Source organism: Lissotriton vulgaris, chromosome 4_1, assembly GCF_964263255.1.
Source record: "Lissotriton vulgaris chromosome 4_1, aLisVul1.2, whole genome shotgun sequence".
NCBI lineage: Eukaryota > Metazoa > Chordata > Amphibia > Caudata > Salamandridae > Lissotriton > Lissotriton vulgaris.
In genome coordinates this window covers 1,801,336,604-1,801,354,148 of record NC_141691.1, presented here as the reverse complement: position 1 = coordinate 1,801,354,148, position 17,545 = coordinate 1,801,336,604, and the positions used below count along the sequence as shown (strand labels likewise).

The 17,545-nt window shown below is 43.0% G+C and overlaps 1 protein-coding gene across 1 annotated transcript in view; it reads right to left on the bottom strand.

The window, feature by feature from the left end:
• Positions 1–17,545, bottom strand: part of LOC147724578 (fibrocystin-L-like) — a 1,433,379-nt gene that overhangs the window by 401,399 nt on the left and 1,014,435 nt on the right. The gene's annotated exons all lie outside the window — the stretch shown is intronic.

Below are 17,545 nucleotides of genomic sequence, written 5' to 3'. Positions count from 1 at the left end.
GTCTTTCAGTAATTTCATACCTAGATTTAAAGCAGGCTCTGGACCGTATTTATTTTGAATCTGTCTTGGTACGTCTGGTATAACCGCCATGGACTGGACACCATGTGTTTTTGTGTACATTGAAGCAAAGACTGTTCCCCAAGTGTCACAGTCCTCTACACGTGGTGCAATCCCCATTGGTAGGCAGATTGTCAGAATTCTGTGTTTTTCGTGAGATGTAGTATCAGGAAATACTGCCTCTATCTGAGTAATTTTTTGGGGCTAACCAGAACGGAATTTGGTCCCGTTTTGTGGGTAACTTGCCAATGACTGATTGAATACTCTGTGGTGTGCTTTTATTTGTGTTACCCTGGTGAGGGATGTGCTGTGGAATTTTTATTGCTGGTTGGACTGTTAAAGTCCGCATGACATATTGTACCAATTGTCTATGTATTTTAATTAGTTGTTTTAACTGAACTAAAAGTTCTCTGCTTGACATTTTTTCAATGTCAGTATGTGGTGTATAGCTGGCTAGAAACCATGTGGCTCCTGGTCTACCTAGTGGACCGATCCTGGTAATGTGATTTTGATGTTTTAGGGCGCCATTAAACCAGAGCTCATGCTCTTGGTAAGTTAGTGACATTTCAACTTCCTCGAAAGGAACGTATTCCTCTGGAGTTTCCTCTATTTTGTAGTAGTGGAACTCGTGTGTCACAGCATTTGCTGCCGGAAAAGTTATCCATGAATAGAATACCTCTGTCTGCCGATATTCATGTGCCTCGACCACAAATATGACTGTACCACCTCTTGATGATACTCTATTTTCTATAAGTTTTATAGTTAAGGTTTACCTTACATTTACCGGGATGAGTGATGCATCCGGTTCATTTTGTCGGAGACTTGTGTCTTCCGCCAAAAGTTGAGTTGCTAGTCTAGCTCTCTCCCTTTCTTCGTCACTTTCCGTCATTTTACTGAATGAAAGTTTGCAGAGCATGTTTCAAGGAAACAAAGATTAGGTGCACAATATTTTGTAACACTGTATCCTTCAACGTTGACTAAACCAAAAACTAATACATTGGAATCTCTTCCTACTATGTTTTTGCGGATATTAACCTTTTACTCACTCCAGACGTCTATTGGAGTTTTTACGGGAAAAGGGTTCTGTGTGAAAAGCACGACTGAGTTACTTTAGTATCTAGCGTTAAATTATCGCCTTACCAAACGTTGGGCGCCATGTGAAGTAAATTAGTAAAGTAAATTGATACTTGTATGGCGCACTACACACCTGCAAGGGTCTAAAGGCACTTGTACGAATACCGCTGTGGAAACCATCCTGGCTTTCCCTGTGAGGTGTCCACCCTGGGCACCCCCAAGGTGGAGGACAGGCATCCTTAGGGTTGTGGTGGCCGGTGTGGAGATTAAGAAAGCTATTGCCCAGAGTTGCAGAGTGGGACTCCATGATTGGAATAGGCACCGAGGGGAGAATTATCAGGTCCGTGGAATTTTTTTGAGCCCAAGACCCGCTGAGGCGAGGAATTGAACCTTGGTCCCGGGCTAGACCTCTGCATCAGGGTATGCTGCTCTAACCATTGAGCCACACTTCTCCACTACATGTAGTGTAGTTCCTATATTCCCAATAGGCTCTGCGCATTGGAATAACATAAACGATAGTGGTGACGTAGGACTGAGGTCGACTAGGTCTCTATTGAATATGTTAGAATTAATTGTGTGTGCCAGCTAACTCAGATGTCACTAGAAACTTTCTCGAATACACAAGAAGGGATTAGCTTCTGACAACCATATAACATGACAACTTTGTTCCCCCTGAAATAATTTTTGGCGGATCGCCACGGATGCTGCTTCTCCTTTTATGTTGGCTAGTAGTATAGCCGAGACTTGCTTAAAATCTTTCAGTAATTTCATACCTAGATTTAAAGCAGGCTCTGGACCGTATTCATTTTGAATCTGTCTTGGTACGTCTGGTATAACCGCCATGGACGGAACACCATGTGTTTTTGTGTAGATTGAAGCAAAGACTGTTCCCCAAGTGTCACGGTCCTCCACATGTGGTGCAATCCCCATTGGTAGGCATATTGTCAGAAGTCTGTGTTTTTCGTGAGGTGTAGTATCAGGAAATACTGCCTCTATCTGAGTAATGTTTTTGAGCTAACCAGAACGGAATTTGTTCCCGTTTTGTGGGTAACTTGCCAATGACTGATTGAATAGTCTGTGGTGTGCTTTTATTTGTGTTCCCCTGGTGAGGGGTGTGCTGTGGAATTTTTATTGCTGGTTGGACTGTTAAAGTCCACATGACATATTGTACCAATTGTCTATGTATTTTAATTAGTTGTTTTAACTGAACTAAAAGTTCTCTGCTTGACATTTTTTCAATGTCAGTATGTGGTGTATAGCTGGCTAGAAGCCATGTGGCTCCTGGTCTACCTAGTGGACCGATCCTGGTAATGTGATTTTGATGTTTTAGGGCGCCATTAAACCAGAGCTCATGCTCTTGGTAAGTTAGTGAAATTTCAACTTCCTCGAAAGGAACGTATTCCTCTGGAGTTTCCTCTATTTTGTAGTAGTGGAACTCGTGTGTCACAGCATTTGCTGCCGGAAAAGTCATCCATGAATAGAATACCTCTGTCTGCCGATATTCATATGCCTCGACCACAAATATGACTGTTTTTTTCTATAGGTTTTATAGTTAAGGTTTTGCTTACATTTACCGGGATGAGTATTGCATCCGGTTCATTTTGTTGGAGACTTGTGTCTTCCGTCAAAAGTTGAGTTGCTAGTCTAGCTCTCTCCCTTTCTTCGTCACTTTCCGTCATTTTACTGACTGAAAGTTTGCAGAGCATGTTTCAAGGAAACAAAGATTAGGTGCACAATATTTTGGAACACTGTACCCTTCAACATTGACTAAACCAAAAACTAATACATAGGAATCTCTTCCTACTATGTTTTTGCGGATATTAACCTTTTACCCACTCCAGACGTCTATTGGAGTTTTTACGGTAAAAGGGTTCTGTGTGAAAAGCACGACTGACTTACTTTAGTATCTAGCGTTAAATTATCGCCTTCCCAAACGTTGGGCCCCATGTGAAGTAAATTAGTAAAGTAAATTGATACTTGTATAGCACACTACTCACCCGCAAGGGTCTCAAGGCGCTTGTACGAATACCGCTGTGGAACCCATCCTGGCTTTCCCTGTGAGGTGTCCACTCCTGGGCACCCCCAAGGTGGAGGCCAGGCATCCTTAGCGTTGTGGGGGCCGTTGTGGAGATTAAGCAAGCTATTGCCCAGAGTTGCAGAGTGGGACTCCATGATTGGAATTGGCATCAAAGCGAGAATTATCAGGTCTGTGGAATTTTTTTGAGCCCAAGACCCGCTGAGGCGAGGAATTGAACCTTGGTCCCGGGATAGACCTCTGCATCAGGGTCTGCTGGTCTAACCATTGAGCCAGACTTCTCCACTACATGTAGTATAGTTCCTATATTCCCAATAGGCTCTGCTCATTGGAATAACATAAACGATAGTGTAGACGTAGGACTGAGTTCGACTAGGTCTCTATTGAATATGTTAGACTTAATTGTGTGTGCCAGCTAACTCAGATGTCACTAGAAACTTTCTCGAATACACAAGAAGGGAATAGCTTCTGACAACCATATAACATGACAACTTTGTTCCCCCTGAAATAAGGAATATCTCCATAGTCGCGGAAACAATAGATAGCTATTTCACTCAGTCAATCGTGCATACTTCGTTTCACCAGAAATGCAGAGAAATAGAGAGACAGGCGTTTTCAATAAAAGGGTTATTTATTGAGCAGTCTTCTTTCTCATGCAAAAGAAATGAATTGCCACAATTGCAATACTTGTCATAAAGTAAAGTGTGTACAGTAAAATGAGTATTATGAAATAATACTGTAAAAGCAGTTATATGGTTTCTAAGCCATAAGATACTTAAAATGGATAAAATACATACAATGATAAAATAATGACTAAACGTACTCAACTGGTGTTTCTAAGATACGCCTACTCCGGTGTACCTAACCTAAGCCTAGTACGTGGGAAGGAGTAGATGAGTTACAGTTTTTGTAAGAATCTGAATCAAGAATTCTCTAAGGGTCTAATCAGCTCCGTACCTTGGGTATAGAATGAAGGAGGTCATGTATCTCTCTCTCAGGACTCGATCTCCCAGCAACCCGCGAGGGTGTCAAGGAAACACTGGAGCTGGATTTCTCGGCAGAAGAAAAGACAGCTTTTCTCTTAGTGCGTCAGCAGGGAGGGTCGGCACTCGCATCAGCAGGGCGTCGGGCAAGTAGATAGCCGATCTGCTCCAAACCACCGTGTGTTGCTTAAGGCAGATGTTGGTATATTTATACATGGAAGGTGCCGAGTTTGACGTAAGGTTGGACATAAGATGTCACTAAGAACTCGCAGTTCTTTCAGGACTCCAGGAGTTCTAGGACAAAGCAATACTGAAGCAGGGGTAATTCCCAGGCTGCTGGAGGCTTGGTTTGTTTAAGAACCCGTTGTGCTTTCTAGGAGTCTATGGGAGTAGCCTTGCCGTATTTGGACTGCATTGGCTATGACTTAATATGGATATGATTCTTATGCCTTTATAAGGATATGATTTGATATAACCACACAAGGGCATAAATCGGGAATGTTTTAAATAGGGTCCTAGATACGTTCACAAATGAATAATACAAATTTTGTAGCGGACGCTGCACCACATTTTGCAATGTAGGGCATGCAACAGAATTCATTTTATTCATTTCATTGTTTACTTACCTGCAATCATCCATAATGCAGTGTCTATTACCCACCACAATGCCCCTCCCCCGCCCCGCCTTTCCGCCCCACGGAACTCCCTCCATGGGCCGCAACTGACATACAGTAATACAGTGAAAACACTACAAATGGACACCACACCAGTTTAGAAAAATAAGTAATCTTTACTAGACTTAACACAGGACAAAACTATGAAAATCCACACTACTGCAATCAAAAATAGTCTCTAAAATGGTAGAAAATAGCTTAGTTCAATGTAGATGGTAAATGTGTCACACAATACAGACAAAAGTGTTGCAGGGAAGGTGATGCGTTGGTTCCTTGCTTCGGGGGAGATGATGCGTCAGTTCCTTACTGGAGAGGAAGTAATGCGTTGGTTTCTAACTGTGGTCCAGAGTGATGCGACAAGATGGCGCCTCGATGTGATGCGACGATCTGGTGCGATGCAAGAAAATGGCGTCTTGATGCGTTGCGACAACGTTGGATACGATGCGTGCACGCCCGACGGCCATGCGGCGACCTGGGTAACTTCTGTGCCGCAACAGGCCCTGCGACATGCTTCTCCGGTTATGCACTGGAGACCTCTGCGGCGGCAACACGCTTCACCGGTGATGCAACGCGCTTCGTCGATGATGCGACGTGAACAGTGGCAGCGGCGGCACGCTTCTTTGGTGATGCGACAGCAACTGATGTGGCGGTGACACGCTTCTCCTCGTTGCGTTGCGCTTCCAGCTCCCAGTGACTCGCGACCTTCGAAAGGGGCCCAAACAACAGTAGGCACCTCTCTGCAGGCAGAATTCTACAGCAAGGGAATTCAGGGGAGCTTGTGGTGAAGTCTTGTATCCCTGAGACCTCAGGCAAGAGGCAAGCTCAGTTCAAGCCCATGGAGATTCTTCTTCAAGATAGCAAAAGTACACACAAAGTTCCTTTCCTTGGCAAATAAAGTAACACCTGCAGGCCAGCCCACACAGCACAGCACAGGGGCAGTCTCCTCCTTCAGCTTCCTTGGTTCTTCTCCTTGGCAAAGGGTTGCCTTGATTCCCAGAAGTGATCTAAAGTCTTGGGGTCTGGGCCCCAGTATTTATACACCAAAATCCGTTGTCTCTGAAGGCAGAGAGTGTCTGTACCAAGTCCAAACCAGTTCTGTGCAGTCCTGGAGCACTTTGTTTACAGGACTCCTTCTTTCTTTTGACAGTGGGGGCCAGGGATATCAGACGCACCACAGGAGGTGGAGCCATCATTGTGGAAGGCAGGCACAGCCCTATTCAGACAGAGGTGCTACTCCTCTCACCACTCTACATGTAGATAGGTCTATTCACCCCTGTGCTGACTCACTCTGTCTCCTGGAATCACCCAGCCCCTGTCACTCACAAACCCAAACCAGACATAGAATACACAACCTAGAAGAGGCAGGCTTGGACAGTTAGGCAAGAAAATACCTACTTTCTAAAAGTGGTATTTTCAAACACAGAATGTTAAAACCAACTTCACTAAAAGATGTATTTTATCATTCTGAGTTCAGGCATACTAAACTCAAATTTCAACCATGTGTGGCTCACTGGTTAGAGGAGGCATACCCTGAAGTAGAGGTCAGACCCGGGACCAGGGTTCAATTCCCGACGCGGCAGGGTCATGAGCCCAATTGTCCACGGACTCGATAATTCTCGCTTCGGTGCCCACTCTAATCACGGGTTCACACTATGCAACTCTGGGCAACAAGCTTGCTTAATCTCCACAATGCCCCCCCCCCCCGCGGCGGTATGCCTGGCTTTCACCTTGGGGATGCCCAGTACGGGTTATCTCACAGGGAAAAGCCAGGACGGGTTCCCAATGCAAGTGTCGAGATGCCCTAGGGTAAGTCGAGCGCTATACAAGAACACACTTACATACATACATACATACATCCATGAGTCAGTTAGGATTATAAGGTGTTATAATCAAACTGCCCATTCTTCCCTATAGGGAACAGGTAGCCTTGCAAAAGTCAAAAACATAAATGGCTGTAATTCACAATCAGGACATGCCACACACATTGGGGCATGTCCTACCTTTTACACACAATGCACCCTGCCCTTGGGCCTACCTTAGGGGTGACTAATATGTAGAAAAGGGAAGGTTTAGGGACTGGCAAGTGGGTGCACTTGCCAAGTCAACATTGCAGTCACAGACTGCCTTCAGGCTCTGCTATGGCAGACCTGAGACACACTTTTAAAGGCGGCTCCTGTGGGTGGCACAACCAGTGCTGCAAGCCCACCAGCAGCATTTGATTTACAATCCCTGGGCACACAGGGTGCACTGTACTAGGGTCTGACAAGTAAATCAAATAACCCAATCATGGAGTCACTAATCAATACATCAATTTAACAATAGGGAGAGCATATGCACCTCAGCACTGATCAGCAGTAGTAAAAGTACCCAGAGTCATAAAACCAACAAAAACAGGTCAGACAAAAATTCAGGAGGAAGGCAAAAAGTTCAGGGATGGCCCTGCAAAAAGGGCCAAGTCCAACATATATCTAATGACCTAAAATATTAGACAGCAAGTCGGATAGTGGATCAATGCACGGTCTGACCCCCTCCTCGAGGACAGTAATGGTGAAAAAAAAGACCCCACTCTTCCATCAGCTTACAATTCTCTAGCAACGTTCTTTTGAAAACTCTGTTTCTTTAGCAGAATAAACTTGGTGTTGGGGGTCTATGACTGAATGGACTACAATCAAGTCCCCAGCTCTAAAATCCAGTCAAGGTCAAGTCTATTTCTAATAACTTGAATACATTCAACACCCCATTATTCTAATCAGTTCTCCAAGCCATGAGACCAAATACTGTCAATTGACTAGGATAGTGGACACCATAGGTAATCACCTTTATGATTCGATCAAATAGTCTTAATAAAAGACAGAAAAGCAAGCTTCGCCTGAATTTCCAGAGGCATTATAAAACGTGAAATCTCACATCAATGATTTGTCTCAACTAGATGATAAAGTTCATTTGTTAAAACTTCTTCCAGGAAAGCTTAACTCAACACAATCCAGGACCCAAACAACTATGATGCCCGAAACCTGTCATCGAATCTACACACATTTACTAGGCAGTACCAATATATGTATATTCAGTTCCTGGGATCACTCTATGAACATTTCGATATGAACATAGAAATACCACTGCGCACAAATCCCAGATGAAGTACACAGGGATGACTCACACCAAATCAAATCACTCTGGAAAAACAGCTCTATAACCAATACATCACCCCACTCTGTCTCAGAGGCACTAAGTAAAGGAATTCAATTATATATCAAAAAGTGTCCCCTAAAAATAAATGGAAGAAATAGAATAAAAATCACCTGTATCTAAAAGAATCTTGATCAGAAATGTAAATTCCAGCTCACTTCCAAATTAATCAAACTTTTTCCAATATTTAAGCAACAAGAACAAAAACGACACAGTTCAACTTAATGATGACTCAACCCCATCAGGTTACCAAAATTTAGCGGATAGGGCAGCAAAACATCCAGATGATCCAAATTTAACATCAAGTTATAGCATGGCTACAGGTCAAAGAACACTAAAGGTGGCCACTAACTACATGCAAGCTTATCTAAACAATCAGGAAGTGGCCTAAAGCAAAATGATGGGGACCCTCATCCTAATGTAATTAGGGGATCCTGAGTCTCTCAAATATCACACATATTCATTGACTGTGGACTGATTGAGACCGCCCTAAAGGTCTGGTACCTCTGAAGTATTGAAGGCCCTCCTGCAACACAGGGGCTGCGGGAAACTGCATTACACCCTGCCACTAAGGCCTATTAATAAATATCCCTAGATGTGAACGGGTCTCTAGGGACACCAGAAGTTCAACAACTGACCATTTAAATCTAGCTGAAACAACAGCTGAAGGACTCGCTTCCTTTGTTAGAAATCTCTCTGGTATTCAGAACATCATTCCACCCACATCAAACATTGAGGTTGCATCTATTCAGCAATTAAAAGTGAATTGCGATACTGGTCACAAAAGAAGAACATATTTTCAAACTTAACTCACTTCAGAGGTTACTTGCCAGTGTATGCAATAATGCAATAATTGTTCTTGCAATATCGGACTACAAATCCACAGATGAAGCATCTCCAGACAGCATCTGGGCAGAATGCGCAATTCTAGATTTCATTCCAGACTATAATTGGGAGGGACTTCATGACACAGTAACCCCTTTCCTGCGGCCCCGATTTTCGCGCAGCGCGGCACTTCCGCAAAACGGGCGGGGCCGCGTCGGCCATTGGCCGACGGCAGCACTGGGAAGATAGTGCAGCCGTCAGCCAATGGCCGACGGCAGCAAGGAAGGGGTTAAACTGGTAAAATATCTTGAAACTATTACATTATTTCCTGAAAATGACACAAAAATTGTAGTGACTTTACAAGCATTTGTTGTATTCACAGAATAAATGCTCGAGGTGAAACTGCACAAACCACTTGGTCGATGGATATTATCCCACAAACAATCTGGACCAGAAGGGCAGACTTGGAAACGAGTGGTATTCTTATATCAAAATCAACTAAGTCAAAATTCCCACACATATTAAAAGATTCAGAACATCAGAATGATCAATCTCTTTGATCAATGTATGCTATTTTATGAGTATTTGTATAATGCACTTATCACCTGAGGGGCTATCCAGGTGCTGAAGCAGATTTGCTAGCCGATTGTAGCTCCCGAGTAGAGATGCCAAGGTCCTGATGTGATGAGGAAGGTTGTTCCAGGTTTTGATGATGATGTGGGACAAATTAATATACTCCTGTTTTGCTTCTGTGGTTGTGTAATATCTGTGCGAGGTAGAGTGTGTCTGAGCGCAGTTGCCTAGTTGAATTTGGAAGTTAAGGTGGTGGCTGAGGAAGGCAAGTCGGGCATTGTGGATGGCTTTGGAGGTGAGGAAGAGCAGTTTGAATTGGCAGTGCTTCTAGATGGGTAGCCAGTGTAGCTTAATGAGTTGGGGTGTGGTGTGCACATTTCAGGGGATGTCGAGGATGAGTCTGGTGGTGGTGTTTTGGGCAGTCTAGAGTCTTTGTATGAGTAGGTTCAAGATACGTGTGTAGCAACTGTTGTCATAGTCCAGTCTGATGGTGATGAGGGCCTGGGTGACCGTGCGTCTGGTGTTTGTAGGGAGCCATTTGAATATGTTACAGAGCATAATTAGGATGAGGAAGCAGGAATAGGATATAGCATTCACATGTTTTGCCATTGTGAATTTGTTATCCAAGATGATTCTGAGGTTTCTGGCGCGGTCTGTCTGGGTAGGCATGGGTCCCAGTTAAGTCGACCACCAGGACGAGTCCCATGGAGAGCTCTTGTTCTCGAAAAGTAGAACTTCTGTTTTGTCAATGTTGAGCTTTAGGCAGTTCTGTTTCATCCAGTTTGCCACACTTGGCATGCAGGTTGTGAAGTTGGTCCTGGTGGTGTGGTTGTTGTTTGTGAGAGAGAGAATGAGCTGTATGTCATCTGCGTAGGAGACAAAGTTGATTCTGTGGGATCTTATGATGTGGGTGAGTGGTACCATGTAGACATTAGCGCCTTAACCGCAGCGGTTTTTCCGCCGTGGTGTGGGCGTTCTTAAGAGTGGGTGGGGATCCGTCGGCCGTTGGCAGACGGCAGCAACCGCGAGGTAGTGCTCCCATCGGCCAATGGCTGATGGGAGCACGGAAGGGCTTAAAGAGGGTATGGCTCAGCAATGACCCTTAAGGGACCCTGTAGATGAGGTTCTTGGGTGCAGAGGTGTACAGCGGGACACTGACTTATTGGGTTCTGTCGGAGAGGAAGGAGGCAAGTTATCTCAGGACACTTCCATGTAGCTCAGAGTTGTGAAGTCTTGCAATGAGGGTGTCATGGGCGAAGGTGTTGAAGCCAATATGTGTGTTTAATATAATTAACGAAAAAATGGTGCACTTGACAGAGATGAATGGTGTCCTAGCTGTATAACCTAGACATTTACATGAGTGTGTTTACTTATGTCTTCTTCATACTAATATTCAATTGTAGTTCTCATACATATTTACGCTTGTGCAGGTTAAGGGACACTTTGAGTCATATTTATTCATACAATTGGTTAAATAGCATCCACAGTTTATTTCACAATCATACATATGAATTAATAATCCTGCATCTAATTTTGTATTGAGGAATTTGCTATGTTAACTTGACCAGAGGGCATAAGCATTTGGATTTAACGTCAACGTGAAAGAGGTTTGCTTTGTATGTTCTTTTCTTTGCAGGTACAGACCCAAGGCATTCATAAGTTAGTGAAAGGAATATTCTGTTTGTGAGATTGTAAGGCTTAAAGAAGGACACAGGCAAGGACATGGAATGTTCATGAACAAAGGGAGTACTATCATATGTGTGATATCTGGAGACAGGAGGTATCCAAGGACATTTCGGATGTAGAGACTAGGAGATTGGAGTAGCAATGGAGGGGGACAAGTTTCACTGTGAGGAAGGGAAATTACTGTGACGCATGATGTAAGTTTCTCGAATCTTCTGTAGAGTTTGACAGGTGGTCACATTTTTAGTTTAGGCAGATTTACCTTGGACCTTGAGAGGTAGATACCTCTTTGAAATATCCCTGCTGTGTGGCTTTGTTGCTACTCAATATCTGTCATTTTGGAGAACCTCTACTGGGGTTCTACAATGCTGACACCTTCCTCTTTCTACTGGACCTAATAGTTCTGCTTAGTACCGAGTTAGTTTAAGAAATCTGAATTTCCTCATACATAATAGGCTAGAGAACCGCAAATCATATAGTGATCATCAAATCTTGCTTCTCATGTTTTGTATTGCTATTGGCAAATTGTGGGTTTGTTTCATGTTGCTAAAGCTGAACTATGTTAGACGATGTGGTTTGCTAGTAGTGATTCTGTATTTCTATGACATATTTTTGAGATTTGTCTTGGCTTTGAACTTGTAATAAACTCACATTTAACCTTACCTAATTGACTTGGGTTTTTACTGTGTAGACAAATGGGTTATACTGTAATTTAAATTTTAGATGATGTTAACTCCTCTTTAATCCTCAGGCGCTTGGAAAGGTTCATTGCAGGGAGCAAAGAAATCAGCCCATGCGCACTGCAGCAAGATTCCCCGATCGAACATAGGCCCACATGCATCAATCTCGGCTTTTGCGACTTCTAAATTGCGATGAAAAGCGATTCGCAATTTAGAAGTCGCAAAATCCTATGCATGATTATTTTTGAAATATTTATGCAATTCGGTAGAAATCGCTATTTCTACCGAATCGCATACAAAATGCGATTTTGAAATTGCAAATTCGCAATTCCCATTCATTCCTATGGGCCAAAAGGCCCATAGGAATGAATAGGAATTGCGAATTCGCAATTTCAAAATCGCAAATCCTGATTGCATTTCAAGGGTGGTGAGGGCGGTTCAAATGAACCCCCCCTGCACCCCTGAAATGTATTTTTCGCACCATGTTGCACACACACATGTCCTAAGGACATGTGTGTCCGTAACATGAATGCTTTTTAAATGCGTTTTTTGTGTTAATTACACTTTTTGCAAATTTACCGAGTAGTTCAACTACTCGGTAAATTTGTCCCTCTAATTGCGAATTCGCAATTTCAAAAGTATTCATGCATTGCTTTTAGGAAATCGCAAATTTGCGATTTCCTAAAAGCAATCGCATTTTTGGAAATCGCAAACATGTTGCGATTTCAAAAAATGCTTGATGCATTCCAATAAGCATTTTTGGAATCGCAAACGGCCGATTTTAAGGAATCGCACCGTTTGCGACTCCAAAAATGCTTGATGCATGTGGGCCTGTTATAGGAGAACAACAGCAGATATAATGAGGACATGCAAGAGAAGCCTTGAGGCTATCAAAGCAAACAACGCAAAATTGTTCTGGTCCCTGAGTTGCTATGCAACCAGGACACATAGACAGGGAATACATATTTCCTCAAAATGAAAGCTGGAATAGGTACCTTAGCAAAAATAAGGCAAACATTTCATTCTCTTGGCGGGTTTACTTAAATATGTCATTAGACATTTCACAAAAGAAGCCATGCTACTGTTCAAAAAAAGGCAGAGATTCATGAACTGCAAACCCAAATAGAATATCTAGTGATGTTTTAAAAACCAATCCCGTCCTACGTAGTTTACACTTTTACCGATTATTTTTGTGTGGACTTTAAACAGGGCTCATTCCTTCCCCACGGAAGGGGCCAACAAATATACCTGATGCACTAGAAAGGGTCCCAAAGAACTATCGCTTAATATCCCTTCTTGTTTGTGGACAAACTTTATGCACGACCAACCAAAACAAAAAAAACGACTTCAATCAATCCAATCTGGATTTCGAACAGGCGGCTCCACTATCAACAATATTATCACCTCTAAACTGTTAGTGGGCTAAACAAAAAAATAAAAGCTACTACTGTATGTGTGCTCCAGAGACTATAACTGAGCATTGACAAAGTTAATCGGAGCAGGCTTTGGGATAAAAAGGGGAATTCTCATACTTTCTACATTTCTTGATAGCATTACCCAATGAAGCTTGTTTGAAATGACATCAACAGCCATATTCATCAATCTCCCGTTTTGCGAGGCCCTAATAGCGAATTATAGCGATTCGCTATTAAGGACTCGCAAAACAGGATTCATGTAGGATTAGCAAAAATTATTGCGATTCCTACTGATTCCTTATTTGCGATTAGCAAATTGCTAATCGCAAATAAGGAAAAACTCCCCATTCATTCCTATGGGCCAAAAGGCCCATTGGAATGAATGGGGAGTATTCCTTATTTGCGATTAGCAATTTGCTAATCGCAAATAAGATTGCGATTTGAAGGGTGCCAGGGGTGTCCAAAGGACACCCTGTAGCACCCCTCAAATGTACATTTGAACAGGTGTTGCGCACACACATGTCCAGAGGACATGTGTGTGTGCAACATGCAAAAGTAAAAAATGCACAAAAGTGCTTTTTAAACGTTTATCGCAATTTACCACGAAGTCAGATTTCGTGGTAAATTGCGACCAAATATTGCGAATTCGCAATTTCTAATAGGGTGATGAATTGCATTTAAGGAATCTCTATTAGAGATTCCTTAAATCCAATTCCTCGCAAATATGCGAGTTTGCAAATAGCGATTTTTGCATTTGGGATGATGAATCCCAAATGCAAAAATCGCACTCGCAAACGGCCAGATTCTCAGAATCTGGCCATTTGTGAGCGCAATTCAAGTTCATGAATATGGCTGCAAATGGCCTAAAACAGCGACACTACGTTGCTCCCCTTGTTTTTCCCTAAATATAGCCAACTAATCGTTGTATCTAGATTTTGTTGCAGGCTTACTGTCACAACTAATTGAGCAACTTATCACTTATGTGACCTATTTTGACGGCTTAATCTCCTTATTGTTATCTCTGTCGGGTTTGCAAACTCTTCTCTTAAAGCTACATGAACATATATGACAGAATGACCGAAAAATAATCCTAGCGAAAATGAAAGTGATACCTTTAGCAAAACTATCAAACAGCATCTATTAAAAATAGAGAATAAACAAATTGAACAAATATAGCTATTTGGGAAAAACCGTCAATATTAAGCTACCATTGTCCGACCATATTTCAGACAAGAAAGGAAAAGCATGTATCATAACTAAATCATCAAAATGGTTTACTAACATCTATAGATGTCACGCCGTATCAGACTGATAAAATCATTATTACCCCTACGCTTGTCCACTCTACACTATACTACATTATGGCTTGAACGGTCTTTAACCTCGTTGACAATTTTGCACATAGGAGCAATAATTAACTAAGTATATGATTGTGACTAAGTCAAGTGAAACACCCTCAAAAAGCAATTAATCCATGAATTAAAAGAAAGTGCTGGAATCACCCCAGACCTGGGTCTATTAGCTACTGAAAACAATCTTCCGCCATTAGCTGCCCTTACAGGAATGAACTGCTGAGAGAGAAAAGGTGCTCATATGAAATCCGTGAAGATCCATATCAGATCGAATGACTTGTCCAGGCTACAGATCAATAAGCACTCCGGGGCAGATTTATGTTAACTGGCGCATCCCCAGGGATGCGCCAGTTAATGTGCGCCACAGTGCGCCACAGCTCCGCCACCCATGGTGCGCCGCATTTACAATGCGGCGCACCATGGGGCAAAAATGGCACAGATGCGTGACGCATCTGTGCCGTAAAGGTGGCGCATTGCTGGAGTTGCGTTGCAAGCGCGACGCAGCTCCTGCAAGGCTCGGGGGTGCCCCATCTTCACAATGCTGCGTCAAGATCTACGCCTGCTTCAAGCAGGCACAGGGTTTTGACGCAGCATTGGCCTAAGTGACTGAGTGAAATCTTATAGATTTCACTCAGCCACTTTTAGGAGGCGTTCCTGCGCAGGAACGCCCCCCCTCTGCGCAGGAACTCCTCCTTATGGCGCAGGGTTTTACAACGTTACGCATCTCCTAGATGTGTCACGTTGTAAATAGGGCGCATTGTTTGCGCCGCCGTTGCGTCAAATAAAGTGACGCAATTGCGGCGCAAAGAGGCGCAAGGGCCTCATAAATCTGCCCCTTAGAGTACAACACTGATACTCATTTTCTACAAATCAGGAATACCAATAATACAGCTAAGAGGCAGCCAGGAAAATCAAGTACTTAAGATTCAGACTCATGTACCCCTATTGTTCAATTTTAGGGTTCTTGGAACACACACTGCTTATCCACAAGGAGATCGAGGCTTTTCAGCAATAAAGATGAGACAATCGATCACATAACCTGCTAATGTCCCTCCGTCCTGGATTTAATAATAAAAAAAGTATTGGCACCCATCATTTATAGTGGCATCCGTTAGGACTGTCAAGAAGTACCAATTACTGATTTTCCTCGAAGGATCATCAATTTATCAGGAAGCTCACTACAGTTTTAGAACTTTCTCTTATTTGTTTACCAAAGTCTATTTGCTAAAATGTCTCAGTGTAGGTTCCTCACTGGAATCATAGTAGCATATATACTTAATTGACAGCTTTATCTACAATATATTAATTTTAAGTGTTAAAGCAATGAATTAATTTGTAATGTTTTTATAAATATTGTTGATATGTTTCTGGTACAGTAAACTCTTAATTTGCTTCTAAATGTTAATTCATTTGTAGTAGTATCTGTATAGCGCACCAAATCGATCCACAAAGGGGTATCTCAGGCGCTTGTACACACACCACTGTGGAACCCTTCCTGGCTTTTCCCTGTGAAGTGCCCACTCCTGGGCACCCCCAAGGTGAAGCCAGGCATCCTAGCGTTGTTGGGGCCATTGAGGAGATAAAGCAAGCTATTGCCCAGAGTTGCAGAGTGGGACCCATGATTGGAATTGGCACCGAGGTGAGAATTATCAGGTTCGCGGAAATTGAGCCCAAGACCCGCCGAGGCGGGCATTGAACGCTGGTCCCGGGCTAAACCTCTGCATCAGGGTCTGCTGCTCTAACCATTGAGCCACACTTCTCCTCCATTTACTTACGTGGCCCAGCTCCATTTGTCCTGGCCTGCCCATTAGGCCCCATCTCCAAACTTGTTGAATGTAATTTTGTGCCACAAGCTAACACAGAAAAAAGGAGAGGGGCTTACTTACAAGGCCCTTGCGCCAACCGTACGTCACTTTTCCCATGTTAAAAATTACAACAGGCTTGTATATAAGCCCCAGACTGTGCATCTTGCCACACACATTATGTCCAACAACCTATTACTGCAAAGCAGAGGTTGTTTGAGGCAACACATGAGCCCGCATTTTAACTTAAAATATACCTGCATAGATAAATACATATTAAGGAAACCTATATACAAATACACACACATTTCTCTCTGTCTTCACGATTTCCCTTTACAGATTTATCTGTGGCCCATTGCGTGTCCTGCCTAAAAATCACTTCTGGAAGGACCACTGCCGATTAGTCCAAGAAGAAAGGGGCATATTTACAACAGATGGCGATAAATATTTATGAGCGCTTCTATTGCTGGAATTTATCGCCTTGCTTGCGCTGTATTTACAATGCATAGCGCAATGGCGATATGAATTCCAGCGATAGCGGGGTAATAACAGTTTTGCAGGGAACATCGCTGGTTTTCCAGCAATATTCCCTGCAAAATGGCGATATACTTGTTGATACAACCATGTGGTCGTAACACAAGAATCTACCCCCCATGTTAGGTATGGGTTAGTCATGATTTTAGCAGATGTTAGTTTTTGATAAAAACAGCGGTTTTCGCCCAAAACTAACGTATGCTAAAATGCGCGGGCCACCTTGTAAATATCGCGCTGTGCACATCAGCGATATTTACAAGGTTGTACTGCCCAGTGATGCCCACTTTCCATCTCATTAGTGATGCATAGGGAGGCGTCGGAAAAAAGGGTGCGAACATGCGCTAATGCATGTTAGCACCCTCTTGCAAATAGGGTGATATTTTTATCTCCGCTTTTTTGGCTTTGAACGCCAAAAAAGCGGAGATATGGCCCTTGTAAATATGCCCCAAAGAGATTATGAGCATCGAGACCCACGTGGCTTGCCTCGTTAATGTTAATGAGGCAGGAATCAGCAGTGCAGCTCACTGAGAGGAGCAACATAGAGGGGGCAGATTTACTACATTTTCCTGCATGCGTTGCATGTAAGTGAGAGTAGAACAGCGCCTCATCTACTAAATCTTCTCACTTTTCCAGCGCTGGTGAGCTTTAAGATGCCCTGCGTCAATGAACACA